The sequence below is a fragment of the Suricata suricatta genome, chromosome 10, assembly GCF_006229205.1.
Source record: "Suricata suricatta isolate VVHF042 chromosome 10, meerkat_22Aug2017_6uvM2_HiC, whole genome shotgun sequence".
Taxonomy (NCBI): Eukaryota; Metazoa; Chordata; class Mammalia; order Carnivora; family Herpestidae; genus Suricata; species Suricata suricatta.
The window spans coordinates 69,012,197-69,026,223 of record NC_043709.1 but is presented as its reverse complement, the minus strand read 5'-3'; positions in this window follow the sequence as shown (position 1 = coordinate 69,026,223).

Genomic DNA, 14,027 nt, shown 5'->3' with positions numbered 1-14,027 from the left:
ACACAGGGCTCGAACTCAGGAGCCGTGAGATCTGACCTGAGGTGAAGTGAGATGCTTAACCGACTGAGCCACCCAGGCGCCCCGTGTGGTTCTTTTCTATATGGAAAAGATCTAAGCTTACATTTCCCAGAGAAAGCCAGAGAGTAAATATGGTAAAATAAAATTAGAAGAAGAAAAAAAGCAGAAAAAGAAAACCTATGATTATCTACTGTGTAATTTTCAGATGTTCTAGCTCCCTAGTTCTTACCAGCATGTCATTAAAGGTGTATTTTCCAAATGGAATGACTGCATTACTGTAGAAAAATATGCAGCAAGCATTCTTTATTCCACAGATATGCAATTTCACACATCTTGCCCACTATATTATCATTTTACAATCAAAAGAGCAGGAGGGAATTTTTGCTCACTCAAAAGTATAAAACAAATTTTTCTTGAACACCCAGAGACAAATAAATGAGTTAAATCTTCGCCACACTTTTCTCTCTATGTAAAGTATGAAGACACAAAATGAATAAGATTTGCATTGTTACCACATGATCTAAATTATTTAGAACTATAAGATGTTAGGGATTAAATACTTATTTTTGTGTGTGTCCAATATTGTTATTTTTCATATGAAGACATTCTGTGCCATAGTAAAAATACACATAAGTACATGCAGTGAAACATAGGTGTCCATAGAGAAGTCATGAAATTTGGAATATCAATTTTATGCCTGCAAATGCCTGAATCTCCTAAAGTTTACAAAAACACTTCGGGCCCCTGAAGTTGTAGAGGTTAATGAACTCATCAAAGGTAATAACAGATTTAGCAGTGGAAAACCTGACTAAAAGCCACTTTTCCTGATTCCCTTTTAATTCGTTTTTTAATACTTTAAGTGATATTATTTTCAAGTCTCCTGAGTTATTAAATCATTGTGTTTCTTTAGTAGGAAAGTGGGGGAATTTGGACCCCTTCTAGGAAGATACATTTTTATGGCAATTTATCTTATTCTGCGCATGTCTAGAGGGTCAGCCATGAGGGCATAGGGTACCACATCGGGTGAGCCAGATGTGAATGTGGCCTTATGGATGTGGGTTTATGATCTTGATTATCTTTTTCATGGTGACAACTATAAAGAAGTCAAAGATGATGGGCCTCAATGCATTTTTTAAAATTATTTTTTTAACGTTTATTTTTGAGAGAAAGAGACAGAGCATGAGCAGGAGAGGGGCAGGGAGAAGGAGACACAGAATAAGAAGCAGGCTCCAGGCTCTGAGCTGTCAGCACAGAGCCTGATGCGAGGCTCAAACTCACGAGGGGTGTGATCATGACCTGGGCCAAAGTCGGACGCACAACTGACTGAGCCACCCAGGAGTTCCATAGGGCCTCAATGCATTTTTTATGAACTTCAGGAGATCCAGGCATTTGTGGGTAAAAACTGATGTTCAAGATTTCAGATTTCTCTATGGGAACCCAAAATTCAGTGCATGTGCTTGTGTGTATGTTTTAGAAAGGCACACATGTAAGTTGACTTCTATGAAACATCAGCTCTAGGAAAACACTTAGCTCTTGTGTGAGCCCAGATAACCACTCAACATCCATATCAAAACAAGATTTTTTTTCTTTTTTTTTTTAAAGATTTAATTTTTGAGTAATCTCTGCACTCAATGTGGAGCTTGATTTCACAACCTCGAGATCAAGGGTTGCATGCTCTACTGACTGGGCCAGCCAGGTGCTCCAAGATTTTTCTTTTCTTGCTGTTAAATCTTGCACAGAAACTCTTAGGAAATAATAAAAACTTTGGTTTTGCAGGCTCAAGTAAATTTATGATTAGTGCTTTTTCAGTAATGACATACTGTAACATAGGTCACTTACGTGACAAAATTAATGTCAATTTTTAAAGTGTCTATAGCTTAAAGTATCTAGACATTCTTAAAGGTCTAAGAAGCCCATTATGTTTCCCATTATGCTTCACAAATATTCTAGGGAAAAAGTACATGCTATCATGATACTTTGGAATTTTTATTTTATGTTTATTTATTTTTGAGAGAGAGAGAAAGTGCAAGCAGAAGAGGGGCAGAGAGCGAGGGAGACACAGAATTCAAAGCAGACTTCAGGCTCTGAGCTGTCAGCACAGAGCCTGCTGCAGGGCTTGACCTCACAAACCATGAGATGACCAGAACCGAAGTCAGATGTTTGACTAAGCCACCCAGGTGCTCTGATATTTTGGGATTAAAGGAAACTTTTTTAAGTTCTCTGGATGTGTCTCTCTTAAAGGTAATAAACTTATTTTGGAAGAAGACATTCATGCACAAAGATACCTGTGGATTCATAGAGCAGAACATAAATTAATGTAAAGTAATATACAAGAAAATGCCATTAAAACAAGCACTATTTATGATGGTAAAAGTTATTCTCAGAGTAAATCTTGTTATATCACCTATTACTTTTGTGAATCCTTCTATGTCTTCAGGCAAAATTAGTGGTTCCGTTTTCTGTGTTTTGATGGGCTACTTCTTCCTTAGTTTCTATACCATAATGATGGTGTGTTACCTGCCTGACTTTAAAAAAATTTTTTTAAACAATTTTTTAACGTTTTATTTATTTTTGAGAGAGAGAGACAGCATGAGCAGGGGAGGGTCAGAGAGAGAAGGAGACACACAATCTGAAGACAAGCTCCAGGCTCTGAGCTGTCAGCACAGAGCCTGATGCGGGGCTTAAACCCAGGAACCGTGAGATCATGACCTGAGCTGAAATCAGACACTCAACTGACTGAGCCACCCAGGCTCCCCTTAATTTTTTAATGTTTTTAAAAATTTATTTTTAAGAGAGAAATCACAAGTGGGAGAAGGACAGAGAGAGAGAGAGAGAGAGAGAGAGAGAGAATGAGAGACAATTGGAAGGAGACTCCAGGCTCTGAGCTGTCAGCTCAGAGACTGATGCGGAGCTCAAACTCAGGAACTGTGAGATCATGACCTGAGCCAAAGTCGGACACTTAACCGACTGAGCCACCCAGGTGCCCTTGCCTGACTTTTCCTATACAGGATGAGCAGGGATGATGTTCTTGTAGCTGTTCCTATGGTAGACAGCAAATGTTTGCTGAAAGGATGAATTAAATATTGCTTGAAGTAAGTGCCAATTTGTTGAAATTTGAAAATATTTTTTCTCTTCAGAGAATTCTATTTAACAGTGGTAATTCTGACAATATTAGACCTATTGTACAAACTGAACCCACGTAATCTGTTTAGAGATACTAAATAAAATTAAAGACTCAGGGAATGATATTTTAATGATATTAAAATTGTGGTGAAGTGTAGGAATTTTATTACAAAATGTGAGGTATTTCACTAGACCTGCTATCCACCAATAGAAGCTTAAAGATCTATTAAGAATATAATAGATGTGCCAGGATATATACTTCTACCATTTCATTTAATCTTCACTGTGGTCTGCATGGTATATATCATCAGCTAACTATTTCAGACAAGGTTCTCTGTCTCAGAGTATGTGGCAAAGGAGAATTGTTACCCAGGCATGTCTAATTCCAACATGTCTACCGTCTTTCCATTACTCTGCACATCTACTCAAGGTGAAAATAACCATATTCTTTTAGGTAGGGCTGAAAACCATATCAAAAAAATTATGTGAGTGAGTTAAAAAGTTTTTTGGAGGGAGGCGCCTGGGTGGCTCAGTCGGTTAAATGTCCAACACTTGATTTTGGCTCACGTCATGATCTCATGGTTCATGGGTTCAAGCCCCAAGTAGGGCTCCTCACAGTTATTGCAAAGCCTGCTTGGGATTCTCTCTCTCTTTCTCTTCTTCTCCCCTGCTGACATTTTTTTTTTCTTTTTCTTTCTAAATAAATAAAGAAACAAACAAAATTTTAGGTCGATAGTGAATTTATTGGAGCACCTTCTACATCAGTTCAAATGCTAATTTTCAGTTGTTTCCCTGTTACTGCAGATAAGAAACATTCTGAGTCAGCTTAGTAGTTTTAAGTAATTACTTAAGACAAATTATGTTAATGTATACATTCTCACAACTCTAAAATACTAAGAAATAGATGCAAATGTGTAGCATTGAGTTTTCAAAAACAGTGATCTATCGGTTAGCTAAGGTTGGAAGTAAGGGAAACAGAACATCCTTGAGGAAGTTCATTATTACAGGGAGGGGCACACTTCTCAAATTCCTCTCATGAAATAAGCCCATCAAATTCACAAATAGAATCCAGCCCTCCAGGGACCTAAGGAAGCATTCTGGTCAAATAAGCCAGCACTGCTCCCTCCCAAGCAAGGCAGGGTGATTTCACAGAGATGAGGAGCTGGCTGGAGATCATTCTGGGGAATCTTGAGATCTGGCTGAGATGTGGTTGGAGAAGAACCTAGCCCTGTAGGTAGACTGCAGCAGTAGCAGTGTCGGTGCCAGACTTGACCTTGGTAGAAGGGAGTGCTGTTCCAGGCAGCTGTACCAATCCTCTCCATGGGACCTGAGATGTTGGGGACCACGGCTTGAAGAAATGGGCTCTGGAAGCACAGGATGAAACCAGCAGACAAACAGGGGCCTGTCTCACATGGTTTCCCCAAACTATATGTCATGCTGAGGGGGACTTTGGGATTGTTAAAAAGAAAACCACGGGCTAAGCCAGGCTTAGAGTGAAGACACCAAATTGAGGCTTGATACTTAATCCAATTAGAGTTTCAACTTCCCTCAGAAATGTGGTCTTAGCTGGTCAGTCAGGAATCTTCTTGTCAACACCTGTCACATGGGCCTGTCTATTTCCTCCTCTAAAGGAAGACAAGGTAACCCACCTAAGAAGATCCCCCTGTCCTTTGACCAATGGAAGGTGACCTTGCCTGAAAGATTCCTATCTCTTCATTTGCTAATAACTTGCTTGCCTTGCCTTCCTTCCCACAAAAACTTTCTATTTTGTAGAACTCCTCAGAACTCTCCTCTCCTTGCTGGGTGGGATGCTGTCTAATTCATGAGTTGCTTAATAAAGCCAATTATATCTTCAGGTTTACTCAGTTGAAATTTTGTTCTTTAACAGGGTCTGTGACAAGAGAGGCTGGTGTGGAGATTGAGATGGAGCGTGGGCCCAAGAGAAGCTGAGGCCATAAATCCCCTTGAGAGTATGCACTGTGGGCCTCACATGCTTCCTGAGGCTGTGACAGGACGGGTGACCCGGAGAACTGCAAAAGGCTGTGTTAGAAGCTGTTTTGCCATTCAAGAATGGAGGTCCAGCAAAGCCAGTTCTTCACATTTTTCTGAGAAGCTACAAATTCAAATTTAAAAAAATGTACAGTGTACTGGTTTTAAAATATTTACAACTAAATTAAAATTTAAAAATAGCGAGAGAGAGTCAAAGAAAATAATCTACTGGTCAGACTGCCACCCACTTGGAAACTTCTGTGGGAAGAGGTCTACTTCATTCCCGCTAAGAGATACCAATTTCACTGGCCTGATATGCATCCCAAGCATCAGATTATTTTATTGTGAAGTCTAGGCTGAACCCTACTTAATAAGTGGCATGAAGTTGACTGAATTCCAGGTACCACAGGCCCATATCAACCAGGCTTCTCTGGCTGCCTTTTCTCCTATATTCTTATACAACATTTTCTGTAGCGTCATATCAAAAATTTCCTCTACCTATGTTTCTCCACCGTGAATGTGTGTAAGGGTCACTCAGGAGCTTATCAAATGGAGGTTACTAAACCCCACTGTACGAGGTTCTGATTCAGTAAGTGGATTCTGAAATTTGCTCTTAACACCCACCTTAGTTTACTGTAACACAGATGGTCTGGAGACCACACTTCAGAAACACTGACTCATAATGGGTGCTGTGGCTGCCACATCTGCTAGTTCAGCTGTAGCTTCTTGCCTAAGTTATAGATCTACAGTTACAACTACCTACTGTTGAGAAATCTCTACCATCTTTACCGGGATACCTCAAACTTATCATTGTCTGTATCCAAAGTATTATTGTCCTTCAAAGCCTGCACACGGACATATCTTTTATTTCATTGAAACTCATCCTCATGCACTTCATTGCCCAAGACCGAGATCTGCGTTTGCACCTTTGGTGGGTGGAGACCAGCATGGGGGACGGAGCAGGCCCCAGCATGCCTTTCTGAGCGGCCTGCTTTCTTATCCAAGTTTTGTCATGTCTTCCTAGTCATTGTCTCTTAGCTTTCTGAGTATAACCCAGTTCTTCTGGGACAAACCAATACTAACAACAGCCTTATTTACTGAGGTTTTCTCTGTGCCAGGTACTCTTCTAAGTGCTTTACATGTGTTAATTCAACTTTTGGCAAAACCATTCCCTGTTGTGTTTGGCAGCTCAGTACCCCCAGAGGCAAGATCTCTCCCCTCTACTTCCAACTGACACTGGGACCTCTGCTTCAGAATCAATCATGTCATCTTCCAGCAATGGTACCCTCCACCTAATTGTAGACCCCAGGGTCTAGGATCCTTGCTATTGTTTTCTGCTCATGATTCCTGGGATCCTGGTGGCTGCCTGACCTGGAATCACCTGGCTCCTTAGCTTCTCAGTAAATCAGGTAGCTGTTTACCCTACAACAAGTGAGTGCTACAGGCAGAAGTGCACTTTGAGAATGTCTGGTCCAATTTCCTTACTTTATAGGCTTGGAAACTGAGGCCTAGAACCATAAAGTGATTGACTAAAGGTAAGGGAAGAGTGAGAATTAGAACTGGGGATCAAACCTGAGATTTTGTTTTCAAGTGTACTACAGGAATGCAAGCCCCATCCTAGTGGAATTACAGGACACTGGGATTTTTGTCTGTGCATTTCCCGTATGTGTCTGCAACTAGAGTAGTGCCTGGAGTGCCATAATTGTGACTGGACACACCACAGGTGCATCAGTGTGTGGCTGGTTGGCAATACAATGACCAGATACTCTTTGACCTAAAGAGCTCTGGTTATATTATAGGACAATTAGGTTTAATGCAGTATGTGTACTATTTAGCACCTCTAGCAAAATGCAATGGAGGAAATAGATATAAAATTGTGGCATCAGGAGGGGAGTCTGGGTGGCTCAGTCAGTTAAGTATCTGACCGCAGCTCAGGTCATGATCTCACAGTCTGTGAGTTTGAGCCCTGCATTGGGCTCTGCGCTGACCGCTCAGAGCCTGGAGCCTGCTTTGGATTCTGTGTCTCCCTCTCTCTCTGCCCCTCTCTGAGTTATGCTTCAACTCTCTCTCAAAAATAAATAAATATAAAAAAAAGGTTGTGGCAGCAGGAGCTAGCTTAGTTATTCTGCTCACATCTTCCAAGGAAGAAGCTCACCCTGGACACTTTTTAAAATTTTGACCCAAATGCTTTCTTTCTTGATCCTACAAGTCTACCTACTTTTCTTAATAAAATTATATCATGTTGCATTTTGTGTTTCCTGGCTGTATACCCACTAGAATAAGCTGCGTTAAAGCAGGAACTTTGTCTTTTTCAGCACGATAAGGCCAGAACGTGGCAGTCTCTGACACAGAAGAACTTCCTGAAGATGATGGTTTTACATTTTGGAATGGAAGCTTAAGTAACAGGCAACACCTAGGCATTCAGAGGCCTAATATTCCTCCACAAAGAGAAGCAAACTAAACATCCAAGGCTGAGCAATGCTGGAGTCATGATGTGAGAAATTTGGATAATACCGTTTGAAGGAATATTTTTACAAAAAACAATCTTTTTATCATTAAGTAAATGACTATGTATTTTTACCCTGGATTGAATGAATAACCCACTATTGCAAGTAAAATTATAATTTAGACAGAGGATATTTGCTTATTTATAAACATAAATGCAATACATTGAACAGTGTCCACTCAGAACCTCAGAATTCGATCTTATTTGGAAATAGGGTCTTTGTAGATATAATTAGTTAAGGATCTTGAGATGAAATCATCTTGGATTTGGGGTTGGCTCAAAATCTGATGACCAGATCAGAGAAGGGAGATGGGAAATTGGACATACAGAGACACAGAAGAGAAGATGATGTGAAGGTGGAGGCAGAGATTGGAGTGAAGCATCCTTAAGCTGAGGAACTCCAGGAACCACCAGAAGCCGGAAGAGGCAAGGAAGCCTTCTCTTCCAGAGCTGCAGCAGGGCCCTGCTGGGGTTTCAGCTTTCTGGTTCCCAGAACTGTGAGAAAACACATTTCTGTTGTTGTAAGCTACTGTTTGGGATAATTTGTTATGGTAGCCTAAGAAACAAATACGGTGAGTACAGGAGATGTCTGCTTACTTGTGGATAGGAGGTCGGGAGGACTGTACTACAGATAAATTAGTCCACGATATTATTAAGTTAAGGATTGCAACACCTAACACACATGAGTGCTGACATTGAGCAGAAGATGCTATCTTTGAAACTCAGTTTTTAAAAAAATATATTTATTTCTTTTGAGAGAGAGAGAGTGCTAGAAAGAACAGGGGAGGGGTAGAGAGAGAGGGAGAAAGAGAACCCCAAGTAGGCTCCACACTGTCAGTGCAGAGCCCAACATGGGGCTTGAACCCATGAACTGGGAGTTCATGAACCAAGCTGAGATCAACTGCTGGATACTTAACCGACTAAGCCACCAGGTGCCCCTGTGAAACTCATTTTTCTAAAGGACATCCTGAAACTCAGAGGTGTGGGCCAGGCAGGCCTCCAGGCTGAGCAGCGCCCATGGAGGAGGGGAACCAGACACTGAAAGAAAGCATTCCATACCCCTTGCTTATTTCTTCATATGAGCCAGAGAGGTGGAAAGTGGGGGAGAAGGGCTCCCTCTAACCCATGAGGGAGGCAAGGAGAGCAGCCCTTCTCGTCTGTGGGTGGAGCGTGAGGCTTACTGTTTCTCATTTCATGGCTACATGAAAATATGGCCATTATCTTCAAATACATAAGTAAATGATTTTCATTTTTTATAATTTAAGATTCCTGTTGCCAAGTATTTCTCTTACTTTCCCTTTATTCCCTGTTATCCTGTCACCCTGTTCCCACCCCCCTACTGCTAAGGGGCTGGAACTGAGAAGTCCCTTTTCAACAACCTGGCCTTCCCTAATTCACCAAATGACATTATTTCACTGTCCCCTACTACCCACTCTGGTGAAAGGACCACAGCATTCCTGCCCCTCCCCCTTTCCCCACTTTCTGGGTAATGAGCACTGCTCTGGCTGTCCCATTTTCTGGAATTTCTTCTCTCTCTTCTGCGTATCTAAATTCTTCTTATCCTTATCCTATTTGCCTCAAAACGTCTTTTCCCATCTGGTCTTCTATAGCAACTCCGAAGGATAATTTTATTTCTCTTCAGCCCTTATGATCAGTAAAATGCATTTGGCCCCAATTAGACGTCACCTTGTACTACTATTTATGGTGATTAGAAGCCATTTCTTGTCTGCTCACTTAGATCATGAGTTTCCTGAGGAAACAGACACACTGTATTTATCTTTGAAACCTCAGCACCTTCCAGTGCTTTGATGGTCTAGTTGCTTTGGATATGTTTATTGATTAGGTGGTGTATTTGGTACTTTTAAATGAAATCAGGAGGTCTGGAAAGCCAATGTATTTTTGTGTTACCTCACATCAAGCCTCCTCCCCTTGGGCTAACTCTATCAAACCTGTCTAAGTGGGTCTGTTGGAAACCGCTTGAAGAAGGAAAAAGACCATTTGTTTTAGGGGAAACCAAGCAGGAAGAAAGGAAAGATCAGCTCCAAGCTGCCCAAAGGCAAATTTGCCATTTAAAACCAGCAGTCACATTCCTGTGGATGAAGTCATCACTAGTCACAAGCAATCACTGCTCCCCGGAAGTGAGGCATGCTCAGGTTTCAGGGTCTCTGTGCACCTAAGAGAGGGTTGTGGGGTAGAGAGGAGAGCCAGAAGGCAGGGAAAGGAGCTGAAGGGAGTGGGCAACAAAACAGTTGTCCCTCTCCGTCATCATCAGAGCAAGAGCTCTTCGAAGGAACTGTTGCATTTATGCAGATTCTTCAGGACCACGTATGAATCCGGGGTCATGCTGCACCAGGCAGGTGACAGCCCCAGCTCACCCTCTGCGTGAGTCCTTTGCTTTAAAAGCTGAACAGAAAAATCCCTTCGTCCGTCCACTTCCAGGGGAGGGGAAGGCTGGGTGAATCTGTCCTATAGTAAAAGGAATGGTGGGACGTGCTGAATGTTAGCAGGGCAGAGATGAGATGAATAACAATGATACTAAAAAGAACATTTTTGGGGAACTTAACATGGACAGACTGAATATTAAAAGTGTACCACACATTAATTAATCCCTCTAACAAGCTATGAGGCTTGTGCCACTAACGTGTAGCGAGGTTAAGGAGTTTACTTAGTATCACGTTGGCATTGTGTGGCTGAACCAGGATTCCAGAGCGCAGGCTCTAATATTCTAAACAGTAGAGACATGAGGAGCATCTTTTCCCAAGAGAAATTTAGGACATGTGGACGAAAATGGATTAGCGAACGTACCTTGGGTACAAGGGAACTGGACATTTGTAATTTGGACTGTTGAGGGCAATGCTGGCAGTAAAGTCATTGGCCTTTAAATACCGGAAGGAAATTATGTTCAAATTTCTGTTCTTGCAGCATCGTTGGCAATAAAGAAATTATGCTGTTTATACTTGGAGTGTGCAATTAGCATCATCCTGGTTGACCTATTGGAAATTAAAAATAGTTTTGCTTAGAGTCCACCAAATCACTGGTGAGGGAGTTTCCTGATCGACTTGGTAGAGATTTCGGATGCCCGTGACTAGAGCTTCCTTTTGCCATTTAGGGAGGATATAGTTCGGTCAGAATCGATGTTTTCATCAATTCCTGAAATGTATATTGAGCTTTCTTTCTTTTTTTTTTTTTTTTTTTTTTAGAAAAAATATAAAGCATAACTGTATTACTAACCTAGGTTAGGTAAATGGAAACATCATCTCATGTGGTCACTTCTGATTTCTACACTTTGGGGTCAGATTTTACAAAGGAATTATACATAAACAAGACACACTTCAAGACCTATCTGCAGGGTTGACTTTGTTTGTGGGGGTGGGGTAAGAAGATGATTGGATAGGGTGATTTGGGCATTTCCTATCATTGTCCTGACACTGTGTGAAGCCATGGCCAATTTGCTGATATCCTCTATGGAAAAGAAATGGAAGAAAATTGTTTGGGTTACAGTATGGATGGATTGAGTGGAAGATCTGGAGCTCTGATATCTTGGTTTCTTCCTGGGGTTTCCATCTATATCATTTCTAACGCTGCTGGCCACCACTAGAGAAATAATTAATTTATGTGAGTGAGAAATCACATTCTGTGTAGCTGACCAATAGATTTTGGCCTTGAGAAAAGTTTCATGGAACATTAATGGAAAGGAAGAATGGTCTTTATTGACCACCTATTATGTACTTGGCAGTGTGTAGGGGTCTTACAGACATTAGGGCATTTGAATCTCCCAACAGGTCTGTGTGGTAGTAACTGGGAGGGAAGGAGACTGGAGAATGTGGAGCACAGTAACCAATCCTAAGCAGGATCTCTACTTGAGCTGCCGAATGACCTATGTGGGACTCCTAAATCCATATCCAGGTCTAATACCTCACCACTTCAGTGGGGAAGAAAGTGAGACATAGGGATTCTTACTGAATTTTTTTTAATAGTAGTAGTTTGTAGCTCAGGTTGTGGTGGAACAGAATTCATACCAATAATCCCTATTCTGAATCTCCTGACTGTAAATCTGCCTCCCTGTCCTGGAACACGGAGAGGTGGTACAAGATGAGAGTTCAATGTGAATTGGCAAGTTCCATTGCCAGCCTGCTGATTCTTACCCCACCTCTCTGGCTAGTCATAGGATCTTGCATGAACCACTTTGTCTTTGTCTCAAAGCCAAAAATGGAAATGATACTAGTAACAGTCATCTCACAGATCTATCACAGAGAGTAAACATTTTGATAGATGGAATGGGCCTGATAGATAACAAGCCATCAGTAAGGTGAGCTGTTATCACTGTAGTGACAAAGATCAAACGTAGAGGCTATTCCCCTGCCTGGTCCTTAGGACTGGACTGCAGATCTTGGGTGGCTGGCAAAACAAAGGGCACAAGCTTCTTAGTCCGTGGTAAATGGATATTATAGAATAATGGATATTGAAGAAAACCTTGGTCATTTCAATATTTTGCCCTGAAGTGGTCCTGGGAAGTTATATTCTTTAACCCCTCAACTATGAGCAAATAGTAAGCATTGGTTGAGCTTATTCTTGAGATTATTATTAACGAAAGCAAAACCATATGTTAAGAAGACTGGGATACAAAGGTAGGATAAATAAGCACTGTGTAATGAGGGAAGACATTTCGGTTCTGACTAATTTAAGTTTATTTTAGTAGATACCATGTAATTCAACTGATTGTGAAGTAGTCAGAAAAGAAGCTGCTCATTGATTTTTTACTCCACTATCTTCTGAAATGTAGTATGTTTTTCAGACTATGATAGGAAAGTGCCTTCTGTTTTGTTTCCTTTTGTTTTTTTGGGGGGGGGAGGGGTTGGTGAACAAGCCATAGATATCAGTACTGTGCTGCATACTTTGTGAAGCTGTGATGTTTTCCTGTTTCAATAAACTGAAAACATCCTTGCTTTAAATGGAGCTACAAAGAAAATATAGCACATGGAACCCATGTTAGACAGGTACACAGTTTAATAATCCTTTGGAAAATAATCCTGATTATAATTATAAAAGCACCATAGACTCTAACAATCTGTGGAATTAATCTACTATTTATTGAGCCATTACCATACTTCACTATGTTAAGGGTTGAAGATGCAATGGTAAGATTTAGTTTCTGCCTTCGAAGAGTTCATGGCTTAGTGGGGTAGAAAAAGACATGGCAAAAAAAGTACAGACAATGTAAGAAGTGTCATAGTAAAATGTACAAAGTGCTAGCATAGGAAACAGCTCCTTCTGGGGAAACTTGTGAAAGCTTCACTAAAAAGAATCTTACCAAGCTAAGAGTTCCATAACATGACTACAAACTATGACTATACTGTAGATACACATGGTCATTCTTAGAAGCTTGAACAGATGTCCAGCTAGTGAGAAGTATGGCAGTGAACTCCCAGTGATGCCTGTGTGGACTAGCTACACTGCAGGACCTTGGGAGTGGCTCTCTGTCCATCGCAAAATCTGCTGACATCTCAGCTCTCCACCGGGCTGGCAGTGCATTCCTACATCGTGCTGCCAGCCCAGGAGAGGCTATTTTTCTCCTCATAAGTTTGCTATTGTAGGCATATTGACTGTAGCAGCTAGGGATCACTTCCATTTGCATAGAATATCAGCTTTTAACACAGTATAAGCAGCTGGTAAACTGAGGTTGCAGCTGTTACTTGGTGTGGAAGGAAACAAAGGCCACACACACCCATGATGGAGAAAAGGTTTCATCAGAAAGAAAGGAATTGGCTAAATGTGGTCAAAAGTCTTCCTATGTGCCATGCTACAGATAAGTCATTTAAGAATTACAGAATGATGGATTTTTGAGGGCTTCAGGATTCAAAAATATTGCACGTGTGTGCTTAAATGTATGTATGCATAAATGTATGTGTGAATGTATGTGTGATTTTATACGTGTGTATAGATATTTATGCATGTGTATATATACTTGCCCATTTCTAAGTGTGTGTGAATGTGTGTGAGTTTAGAAATATGTGAGCAAATGTGTGACTATATTTGCGCGGGGGTGTGCCAGACCGGACAAGCTGGAAAGTCAGTGTAAGACTTCTCATACCCTCCCGGGCTGCCTCTCCCCACCCCACCTCCACACCACCGAGTGGCAAAAGCAGAAAGGATGCTCTATGACCCGAGACTGCATTAGAAAGTTTGCAGTTCTTTGAGGCTATTCCACCTGGGAACCTCATTGGTTCCCTGCAGGATGGTGGATTTTACAAGAAGTCTGCGGATTCCCCCTGGAAGAAGGGACTGCTGCAGACACGCTAGGCTGAAGCCGGCCGCCCCCCCGCCCCCGCCGCTTCACAAGTGGTCCCAGGTCTGCAGCCGCCTGCTCCGCAGAGGCGGGCCCGGCCGGGGC